Here is a 10,329-nt window from a genome sequence, read left to right on the forward strand (position 1 = left end):
GCGATGCACTTAGAGCACAATACCAAGAAGAGCTTGTGAGAGCTTTTGAAGATGATTGTCTTATAACGGGGCGGGGCTTAAATCAAGAAACTACTCTCAAACGTGCCGGCGATACACGATGGAACTCACATTATGGTACGTTGATTAGTATCATTTCTATGTTCCCATCTGTGGTGAATGTGCTTCAAATGATTGTTGATGATAATCCTAATGATAGTTCGGGTGAAGCCTATAAGTTATGGAGAGAAATACAATCTTTTGAGTTTGTGTTTCACTTATTTGTAATGAAAGCTATATTGGGAATAACAAACACTTTGTCTCTAGCATTGCAAAAGAAAGATCAAGACATTGTGAGTGCAATGAATTTAGTGAAAACATGCAAGGAAAACTTGCAGTTGATGAGGGATAATGAGTTTGAAGAATTGGTTGAGCAAGCATCCTCGTTTTGTTACAAACATGATATTATAGTTCCTACCATGGATGAGGAATATGTAATTCCAGGGAGATCACGGCGTAATGCTCAAATGAAGACAAATTATCATCGTTATCGTGTGGAGATCTTTATTCATGTAATTGATGGGCAACTTGCGGAATTAAATGATCGCTTCAACGAGGTAAGTACTGAGTTACTTACTTGTTTGGCATGCTTGAGTCCAAAAAATAACTTTGTGGCTTTTGACAAATGAAAGCTAGTTCGTCTTGCTCAATTTTATCCTTATGATTTTTCGGATAGAGACTTATTGATGCTTGAAGATCAACTTGGTGTTTATGTTCATCATATGCGTTTGAGTAGTGATTTTTCTCAATTGGAAGGGATTAGTAGTCTTGCGGAAAAAATGGTGGAGAAAGGAATGCATGAAATATTTCCTTTTGTGTATTTGCTTCTTACATTGGCTTTGGTTTTACCGGTTGCAACTGCATCAGTGGAGAGGGCATTTTCCGCCATGAATATTATTAAAAATCCACTTCGCAACAGAATGGGAGATCAATGGTTGAATGATAGCTTGATTGTTTACATTGAGAGAGATGTTTTCTTGTATTGATAACTACAACGTTTTCATATGAAAACTCGTCGTGGACGGGGAATTGGAGTTTATTGACCCTGTAACCGCTGCCCGCTTGGACTGTCCCTCCCCCACACCTGTAGAAAATGCTTCTTATGCATGGATTCCTCCGGTCCTTCCTAGAGTTAAAATCAACTTGGATGCTGCTTGGTCTCCCACATCCAATTAGGGTGGCATTGGTCTGGTTCTTCATGACTATATGGGAACCTTTATTCTGGCAATGGGTATTCCCTATATGGCAAACTCTACGCAGGAGGCTGAGGCTTTTGCAGCTGTTGAAGCCTGTTCTTTAGCTATTGAACACGGGTATAGATATGTCCAGTTTGAGTCGGACTGCTTGGAGGTGGTGCGTGGGATCAGTAGCAACATTAGTCGTGGTAGGTGGGAGTTGTACCCCCTCTTATGTAGGATTCGGGATCAACTTGGGCATCCAACCTTTGAGTTTTTCTAGCTGGACTTGGTGTCCAAGATCAGCAAATGTGGTAGCATATCATATTGCGAATTTGACTCGTGTGAAGATGAACAAGGAAACTTGGGTCAGGCGACCCCCATCTTCACTAGTGCACATTCTGAATGAGCTCAATTCTATTATGGAAAATTTCTAGTGGGGTCAGGCTAGGAATGAGAGGAAATTACATTGGATCAATTGGGAAAGCATGTGTCGGCCTAAGCTTGATGGAGGGCTTGGCTTTAGAAATTTCCAGGACTTTAACCTGGCTCTCCTTGCAAAGCAGGTATGAGGTTTAATCTTGGAATCGAATGTGTGGTGGGTAAAAGTCATTAAGGGTCGCTCCTTTCCTGATTCAAATTTTTTGGAGGCTCGAAGAGGTTGTCGCGCCTCTTGGGCTTGGTTGAGTCTTCTTAAGGCTCGAGATGTAATTATTACTGGAGCTCATTGGCAAATTAGAAATGGAGCCAGGGTGAGATTTTGGATTGATCGATGGGTCCCATCTCTGCCCGACCTATACCCACACTGTGTTCCATCATCAAATGAGGTTTGGAATATGACAGTATTTGAGGTAATTGACCATGATATTGGGGCTTGGAATTTTGATTCCATCGAGGGTTTGATTAGTGATTCGGAGAAGCAAGCTATCAGGTTAGTTCCCATTGGGTGAAGATTTGCATGGGATAGACTAATTTGGCCCGTTGGAGAAGTCTAGGATTTACTCCATTAAGTATGGATATCACTGGATCCACCGTTTGGCTGCCCCGAGGACAATCAACTAGGCTTCTACCTCATCTCAAGTACCTCTTGAAATATGGAGCCTCATATGAGGAATAAAATGCCCCCCAAAAATTGGAAATTTTCTGTGCCATGCTCTAAGAAGGGGTTTGGCTACAAATGAGAATCTTTATAGGAGAAGGGTAAGATCTTCGCCCTTATGTGCTTTATGCCATCAATCTGAGGAATATGTTGAGCATATTCTTCTCCTTTGTCCATGGGTTAGTCCTGTCTGGTTTTGAGGTGTTTTGAGTATGAGAATTTGCAAAAGTGAAATCACTACAATGAGCAAGTGGCTCCTTAAGGTGGTGATCCGGGCAAACCTTAATAAAGCTGATTTGGCCCATATGGCTATGTCTCTTGCTTTTACTTACCGGATTATTTGAAAATTTTGTTGTAAGGCAGTCATTGAAGGAAGACCCCCGTCACCATTAGCAGCCATCTCTGCTATCTCTACAGCGGAATTGGAGTTTGTTGACGCTGTAACAGCTACTCGCCTGGACTGTCCCTCCCCCACGCTTGTGGAAACTGCTTCTTCTGCTTGGATTCCTCTGGTGCTTCCTAGAGTTAAAATCAACTTGGATGTTGCATGGTCTCCCACCTCGAATCAGGGTGGCATTGGTCTGGTTGTTTGTGACTATATGGGAACCTTTATTCTGGCAATGTCTATTCCCTGTATGGCAAACTTTGCGCAGGAGGCTGAGGCTTTGGCAGCTGTTGAAGCATGTTCTTTAACTATTGAACACGAGTTCAGACATGTCCAGTTTGAGTCAGACTACCTGGAGGTGGTGGTGGGATCAGTGACAACATTAGTCATGGTAGGTAAGAGTTGTACCCGCTCTTATGTAGGATTCAGGATCAACTTGGCCAACCAAACTTTAAGTTTTCTAGCTGAACTTGGTGTCCAAGATCAACAAATGTGGTAGCATATCATATTGTGAATTTGGCTCGTGTGAAGATGAACAAGGAAACTTGGGTCAGGCGACCCCCATCTTCATTGGTGCACATTCTGAATAAGGATGATTTACCCAGCCCTCACCCTTAGTTTGCATGAAGGCATTTTGTAGATGGCGACGTTTAGAGCAGCTCTACGACATCGGTGTTATGGCCACTTGCAGCTTGCATTTAGTTTAGTTTTTTTGCTCGTCCTATCTATCTCGGACATTTTTCCTTGTTTGGTTTCGTTTTGGTTGTTGCGTTTTGGCCTGTTAATGAATTCCTCCTTTTTGACCCCCAAAAAAAAAAAAAAATCATGTTGTTAACGTTGTTATTTTATTAAAATAACTTTCAACGTTGGTTCTTTTGCACTATCTTTATGTGATTTAATTGATTTGGTCTAATGCTTTATTCCGATTGACAACTAATATATGTTGTGCATTTTTTTTTCTAAAGAGTTTTACATGCGTATATTTGCTTTAAAATTTTAAATTTAAAGGGAAAAATTACTGCTACTTGGTTACACTTTATAATGTTATTATCACTCGAACCATAATGACCAATTAAATTTTAAATAATACATTATTTCGTTTGCCTTGAATTATGCAATTTTAAGCTCACTAATTTGTTACATTGGAAATTTGGAACAAAATGAAAGCCTTTGAGATAACAACAAAATGAAAGCTTTCTTTAATGCTGGCTTCTGAATGTCTTAGGCATTAAGTTATGGAGAAGTTATGTTTATTTTAGTTTTAAAGCTTATTAACAATTATTTTATATCATATATGCAAAATCCTATTATTTTATATCATATATGCAAAATCCTATTATTTACTTGAGTTAATCTTGATTCAAATATATTTGGGTTCTTCTTTATTTATATTTGGGCCGTTGGACTTCTGGCTACCCATTTGGGTCCGCGGTCTGCGGGCCAAATGATGACCCCCTAAACTCTAAACAAGTGACCTGAATTTGAATTTCACAGTTTCTAGGGCAGCTGCTGCACCTGCCTATAAATTTGGGATTTACATCTCTTAACAATCAATGTCGAGCCATCTCTAAGGATACGGGGCCGCACAATCAGCTGCTGCTGATGCCGCCGCCACAGCCGGCCTCTCCAGCGTCTACACCTCATGTGCCCTAAACGACTCCTACCTATCCGACCTGACCCTACGGTACCTTTCCTGGTCGGACCCTTCCGCCTCCGCCACCGACCACCATAGCCGAAGTAGCTCTATGTATCTGGCGACGTCGCATTTGATGTCCCACCGTTCCCGATGTCGAGCCCGGCGTTCTTGGCGTCAAACGCCCCTCTGAAGGTTCTGGGCTGCAATATTTTTCACATTTTATCTCGAATTTTTGTTGTGATGTAATTGTTTATTGTTTGTTTGATAAGAAAGTGAGAATGTTGAATATGGTTATGATTAAAGTTTACTGGAAGTTCATAATCGTAGTTGCTGCTTTGATGCAGGCATACAATGCTAATTTAAGTTAAATCTTGTATGCAATTGTATTTCTGATTCTATGTGTGCTTTTTAATTTGCTTATCAGCAAGTATGAATATGTTTTGTTGGTTGACTTACTTTCATAAAGTCAGTTCACCCCAGATTTCACCTTAGATCAGGAATCTATTGATTTTAGAAATTGAATTTGTTTATCACAGATTGCAGCTGTTTGTGTCCTGTTGTCTATTTGCTTATTAATTGATATAGATACAAAAGTTATATTGCTATAACATAACCGAAGTTTATTATTTGTTCATTAGGTTCACTTGTCGCTCCAAGTGCATTCCTTTCTGAGAGACCTGGAGAGCCAGATTGTCCAGTAAGTAGCAATTCAATTTTTTTTTCTTTTGGCAGAAATGATACTTTTAAACAATTTAACTGGACATGGATTCTTTTCCCTTTTTTACGTTGCAGTACTTTATAAAGACTCAAAATGCAAATTTGGTATGAGGTGCAAGTTCAATCATCCGAAGGACAAACTAGCTGCTGCTGTAAGTGCAAATGATATGTGGATTTTCCAAGAGTTAACTGTCATCTGGACCTATTCCCTATTTTATTAAGATATGATGCTTTACTCTGGTTTCAGGTTGCTTCAGAAAATTCTAATGTCTTTGCCTTACCTGAGAGGCCTTCTGAACTCCCATGTGCAGTAAGATATATTTCCATTTCTTTTTTGACATGCATTATCTATTTATCTATGATGTAGATTTGCTTATATTCCATTTCGTAATTTTTAAACAGTTCTACTTGAAAATGGGGCAATGTAAGTTTGGTCCAACCTGAAAATTTAATCATCCGAAAGATATCCAGATACCATCAGCCAAGCAAGAGAATAAAATTGGAGAAATTGGGACAACTATTCATCTAGAGGGAACTGGATTTGCTGTGAAGCCTCCTGCACTATCATTTAACTCCAAGGGTCTTCCTGTAAGTCCGGTAAGGATGAAGCAACGCATGAGCCTTTTATTGTTCTATTTGCATTACGTCCAGAATTTTAGTTACCTCTTTCTTCTTTTGATTTAACAGCTTTTTGATGTTGTAAATTTATGTTGATCGTATATCTTTTGCTTCTAACAGGGTGAACCCGATTGTCCATTCTACCTGAAAACTGGAAGGTCAGCATATGTATAGTTTTGTTGATTTATACTGTGATAAAAGTAAAAGATGATTGAGAATTCTTAATGGCTTTTATTTTCTAAATCAGTTGCAAGTATGGAGCCACTTGGGCACGACTAAAGAGAATAGAAAAGGCACTATGAGACGATCTTGTTGCTGCCTCCACCACGCACTGTTGGCAATACCTTCTTTGGTGAGAAGAAGGCCACGCAGCTTACGACACTAGTTCTCCAATTCTCGTTGCCTAAGGCCTAGAGCATCAATTGCAACTTTTACTTCATCAAAGCGGGATGATATCTTTATGCTATGGATGATCCCTGCCCCAAAAACGGCACACCAAATTCCTCAACAAGTTAAGTAGGAAGTTTGTAATTAGTAATCTTACGGCATGAATTCTTTATAAAGGACTGCAACGTAAAAAAAGCCCTTCATGTGATCCACGAAGACCTGATAATCAACTTGACTTGAATTTTATTGAGAAAATTCTCAGTGCAGTCAGGACCCCAAATCAGATCAATACCTCTCCTTATATTTAAAGAAAGACCCGGAGTCATTGAAGGATCCGACCACATCACATCGCCAGGAATCAAGTTGGTACCTTCTCATGGAACTCTTGTCATTGAAGGATCCGACCACATCACATCGCCAGGAATCAAGTTGGTACCTTCTCATGGAACTCTTCTTTCTCTTTAATGATGCTCCATGGGAAGGCCCCGACTTGATTTCTAGTGATGTGGTGTGGTCGAATTCCTCAATTACTCTTGATCTTTCTTTAAATATAGAGAAAGGCATTGGTCGGATTTGGTGTCCTGACTGCACTGAGAAATTTCTCAATAAATTTCAACTCAAGTTGATTATTAGATCGCATGAAGGCTCTGATGCAAGGGAAAATAGGACATTACTGATTACAAACTTCTTTGTTGGTGGGATGAGATTTGCGAGGCCATACCCTAGGTTCATCATTTCCTCCTCAGAGTGATGGAATCACTTGGGCAGCAAATCACGCACCGATTCTTCTGTTGTGCTCATACATGGCATTGGGTTGTTTCTTTTGTTATTTTGAGTAATCTGCCACTCGTGTAAGTGTTCTTTCCTTTAACTTGTCATGGATTTGTGAGGAAAATAATATACTTTAAACAAATTCTTGACTTTCAGCAAAAGAATAGCCCCCATCTTGCTAGTAATTTGACAGATTTAACGATAGTTTAAGACTAAAATTAGTTTCATGAGACAAGATAAGTCAAAGTAAAACTTTTTAAGGCAACTTAAGACAAACTATTGAATTGAAAATAAGAATCCCTCTGAAGTCTTAACAGATTATTGCACAAACTATACTCAGATCATATAAGCTTACGGTATGTGTCCGTAGAAAAAGTTCATACAAAATTTACAGAAGCCTGGCAAGGATGGGAAGAGCACAAGCCCCTACTTGAGAGAATTAAAGAAGCTGACTCTCTCATGGAGGGCCTGGATAAAGTCATCAATATCCTCAACAGTATTGTACCAGTGAAGACTTGCTCGTGCACTTGCAGGCACTCCTAAATGCCGATGAAGGGGTTGCGCACAATGGTGACCTGATTGGATAGCCACTTCATGCTGGGATCACATGACTCAGTATAAGCTATTTTATTAAATCTCATTTCTATTTCCTTCCACACCTGTTGGTCAAGAAAAGTTGCCAGATATGTAGGGTGTATATTTTCGACGTTGAAAGAACACAGAGCAGCGGAGAAGACGTGTTCCGAGGGGGCTGGACCATAAATGCGAATATCAAGGACGAAATGAAGTCTGTATACAAAGGAAAATAAAATTGCAAACAAGTTAAGGACTACATAAACATGTGATCTTGGCTTAAAAGAGAAACGCACAATCTTGGCATAGATTTCGCTAGATAAAGTACTTGGAATGGAATATGCGATTCGCCTTTCTGCCCTTCGGAGTCTTAAATGTTACTAGCCCTGTCAATGCAATACGATTATCTTTTCAACTACAATAGTTTCTCTTTCAATTACTACAATTAATAACCAAAAGAAAAGCCCTGCAACAAAACTGTATAAACCAGATATATAGAACAAGAAATTCAGAAGGCAGAAGAATTCAACTTACCTCATAATCATGTATTTTTTACATACCAAATCCTGATAGATAATCAGTAGCTGCTCCTAATCCAATTGCTGGTGTTCCAGCGCCTCAAATCTAGCTTAGACAATGAGGGACAATTACAAAAGGACATATCAGAAGGTGGCACAAATCAGTGTATATTTAATGTAGATAAAGGAATCAAGCTTGACAAGATAAGAGCACGAATAAAATGTGCCTATGAGCAACCATGCTCATAAAGAGTGATCTGCTTCAAGAAAAAGCTAAAAATTTCATCGGATAAGGAAAAAACTGACATTCCATTAAGGTAATGGGAAACGAGATCAGAACATATGATTTATCAAAAAAACAAGGCCAAATGCAGAGCGCAGCAAGAATATTTGTGTGCACTTGCATATAACCTACTTTACTACTTCATTTCTACTTCCATAAGCATCTTCTAGTCTTGATTTTCTTGAGAGCAGGACTTCTTGTATTCAAATTCATCTATCAAGGTGACAATTAAACACAGAGATAATTCGGACAATAACTTCAAGCTGCTGTTATCATTGCATTTAATTTAAACATAAAGTTTTCGAGGTAGGCGAATTCACCAACCTAGAAAGAGAGGTGAAACATTACAGTCAACTTCAAATTACTCAGAAGCCATTGCTGTCTTAGATAGAGATATAAAAAAGCAAATGAACTTTCAAAAGACAACTTTTAAATAAGAAGCTTACCTAAAAATGGAGGCATGGCGGACAAGAGATCACTCTCTCTTTCCACATAAGAATCCGACGCCTGTAGGCTGTAGGCCCACACATCTGAGGCATGTTTATTATTTGCTTCATATACTTGCCTTGCCCATAAGGCTAGGTTACAGTACATAAGGCAGTATCCTAACCTTGTGAGAAGAAGCAACAAGAAAGTCAGCGTTCATTAGTTTCTTCGTCGTGAATCGGTTATTTAGGGAGGCATGTTTATCAATCATGGAAGAATTTTGAGTCCTGTGGTGCTCTGCTTAGTGAAAGATTGAAGTTTTTCGGTGGGAATAGAAGTTTTCTCTTTTAAAAAATTTAAAAAAATTAAAAAAATTCTGCACATCAACCACCATATGTGGAACACTCTTGACATGCATCTACAAAGACTTTTGCACCAACATCATGAGCACAAAGAACAATATCTTTGATAGGAAGAACAGCACCTACATGAAAAAGATTATAAGTGCATCAATATGGGCATGTTATTTATTCCTTTGAGGCAAAATCCTATGATATATTCAATCAATCTATACCACTATAAAAGAATTTACTCAAATAACAGTTTGATGCATTCATAAGCATTATTCAGAAAGAAGAACAATTTGATTGGACCTATGGAACTTGTTAGTCTCCACCAGGTGAGATAAGAATAAACAACAGTGACTTGAGTAAAGTTGATACAATCAAAGCAGCACAGAGGCGAATTACAGACACTCACAAACAAATTTGAAGATGAAAATTATACTCTACAGTCGGCAAATAATGAACCTGGTGGAGCATGGGGAAACCGAGCAAAATATGGCTTCGTATGATTATGGCCACTCCTTCCAATGACATCATTTATTTGAATTTTGATTCAGTCTTCTTCACCCTCTGCCACTCCTTAATTCCACCAAAATCTTGCCAATTCCAATTCTACTCAAAAATGTAATTTTCAGCTAAGAAAATAATATGCTTGGAAAAACCAAAAACTGAAGAAAATAAGCAGGGTTAGGCATTTAGAATAGGGGGTGGGTGAATCAGAGAACAGCGCCGAAATTTTAAAATTTAAAAAAAAAAAAAAATTGTATTGGCTAAAACAGTCAACCTTTGGTCAAAAATCAAATTGGACCAATTTCGGTTCCAGTTTTACTAATGCAATCGAATATGATATTGAAAAGAGAATTTGAACCGGTCGAATTATCGATTTCCAAATTAAACTGGTTTACTCAATTTTCTTATTTATTGTAAATTCTTACCTTCTCCCATACTATACACCTCTCCCTGTCATATCAAACCTTATGGAAAATCCTAACCTCTCTTGGTAAGTTTGGAAGAGGAAATTTAAATATACTAAAGAATCATAAATGATGGTATTTAAAATTATAGAAATTAATGTTTCAGAATTTATAAAATTTCTCGTTTGGGTAATCTAAAAGTATAATGAATTAAACACGAAATTTAACATTTATTTAATAGTGGTGGTGTCATCATGTGTGATATTGGTGGTGCGGTTGCTAGTGATAAGATGGTGGTGAGGTGGGAGTGGTAGCAATAATTGAGGTGGGTGGTAGCAGAAATGGTGGTTGGGTTATGGTGACAGTGATGATGGTGAGGGTGTTTGTGGTGATGATGATGGTGGTGGTAGCATTGGCCATGAATTG

The 10,329-nt window shown here is 38.6% G+C and overlaps 2 long non-coding RNA genes across 3 annotated transcripts; one reads left to right on the forward strand and one right to left on the reverse strand.

The window, feature by feature from the left end:
- Positions 1–4,234: 4,234 nt before the first annotated feature.
- On the forward strand, positions 4,235–6,455 carry LOC117638749. Of its 2 annotated transcripts, none has more exons than XR_004587300.1 (7): positions 4,235–4,544; positions 4,991–5,049; positions 5,157–5,221; positions 5,317–5,379; positions 5,472–5,666; positions 5,808–5,845; positions 5,935–6,455. It is a non-coding gene; the product is annotated as an uncharacterized LOC117638749 (long non-coding RNA). The 2 variants fall into 2 exon arrangements; XR_004587299.1 differs by having other exon boundaries at positions 4,236–4,544; positions 5,145–5,221.
- Positions 6,456–7,531: 1,076 nt separating this feature from the next.
- Positions 7,532–9,665, reverse strand: LOC117638750. The gene is made up of 4 exons (XR_004587301.1): positions 9,455–9,665; positions 7,953–9,129; positions 7,747–7,804; positions 7,532–7,634 (listed from the first exon to the last, which is right to left on the reverse strand). It is a non-coding gene; the product is annotated as an uncharacterized LOC117638750 (long non-coding RNA).
- Positions 9,666–10,329: the final 664 nt, after the last annotated feature.

The sequence above is a fragment of the Prunus dulcis genome, chromosome 8 (genome assembly GCF_902201215.1).
Source record: "Prunus dulcis chromosome 8, ALMONDv2, whole genome shotgun sequence".
NCBI lineage: Eukaryota > Viridiplantae > Streptophyta > Magnoliopsida > Rosales > Rosaceae > Prunus > Prunus dulcis.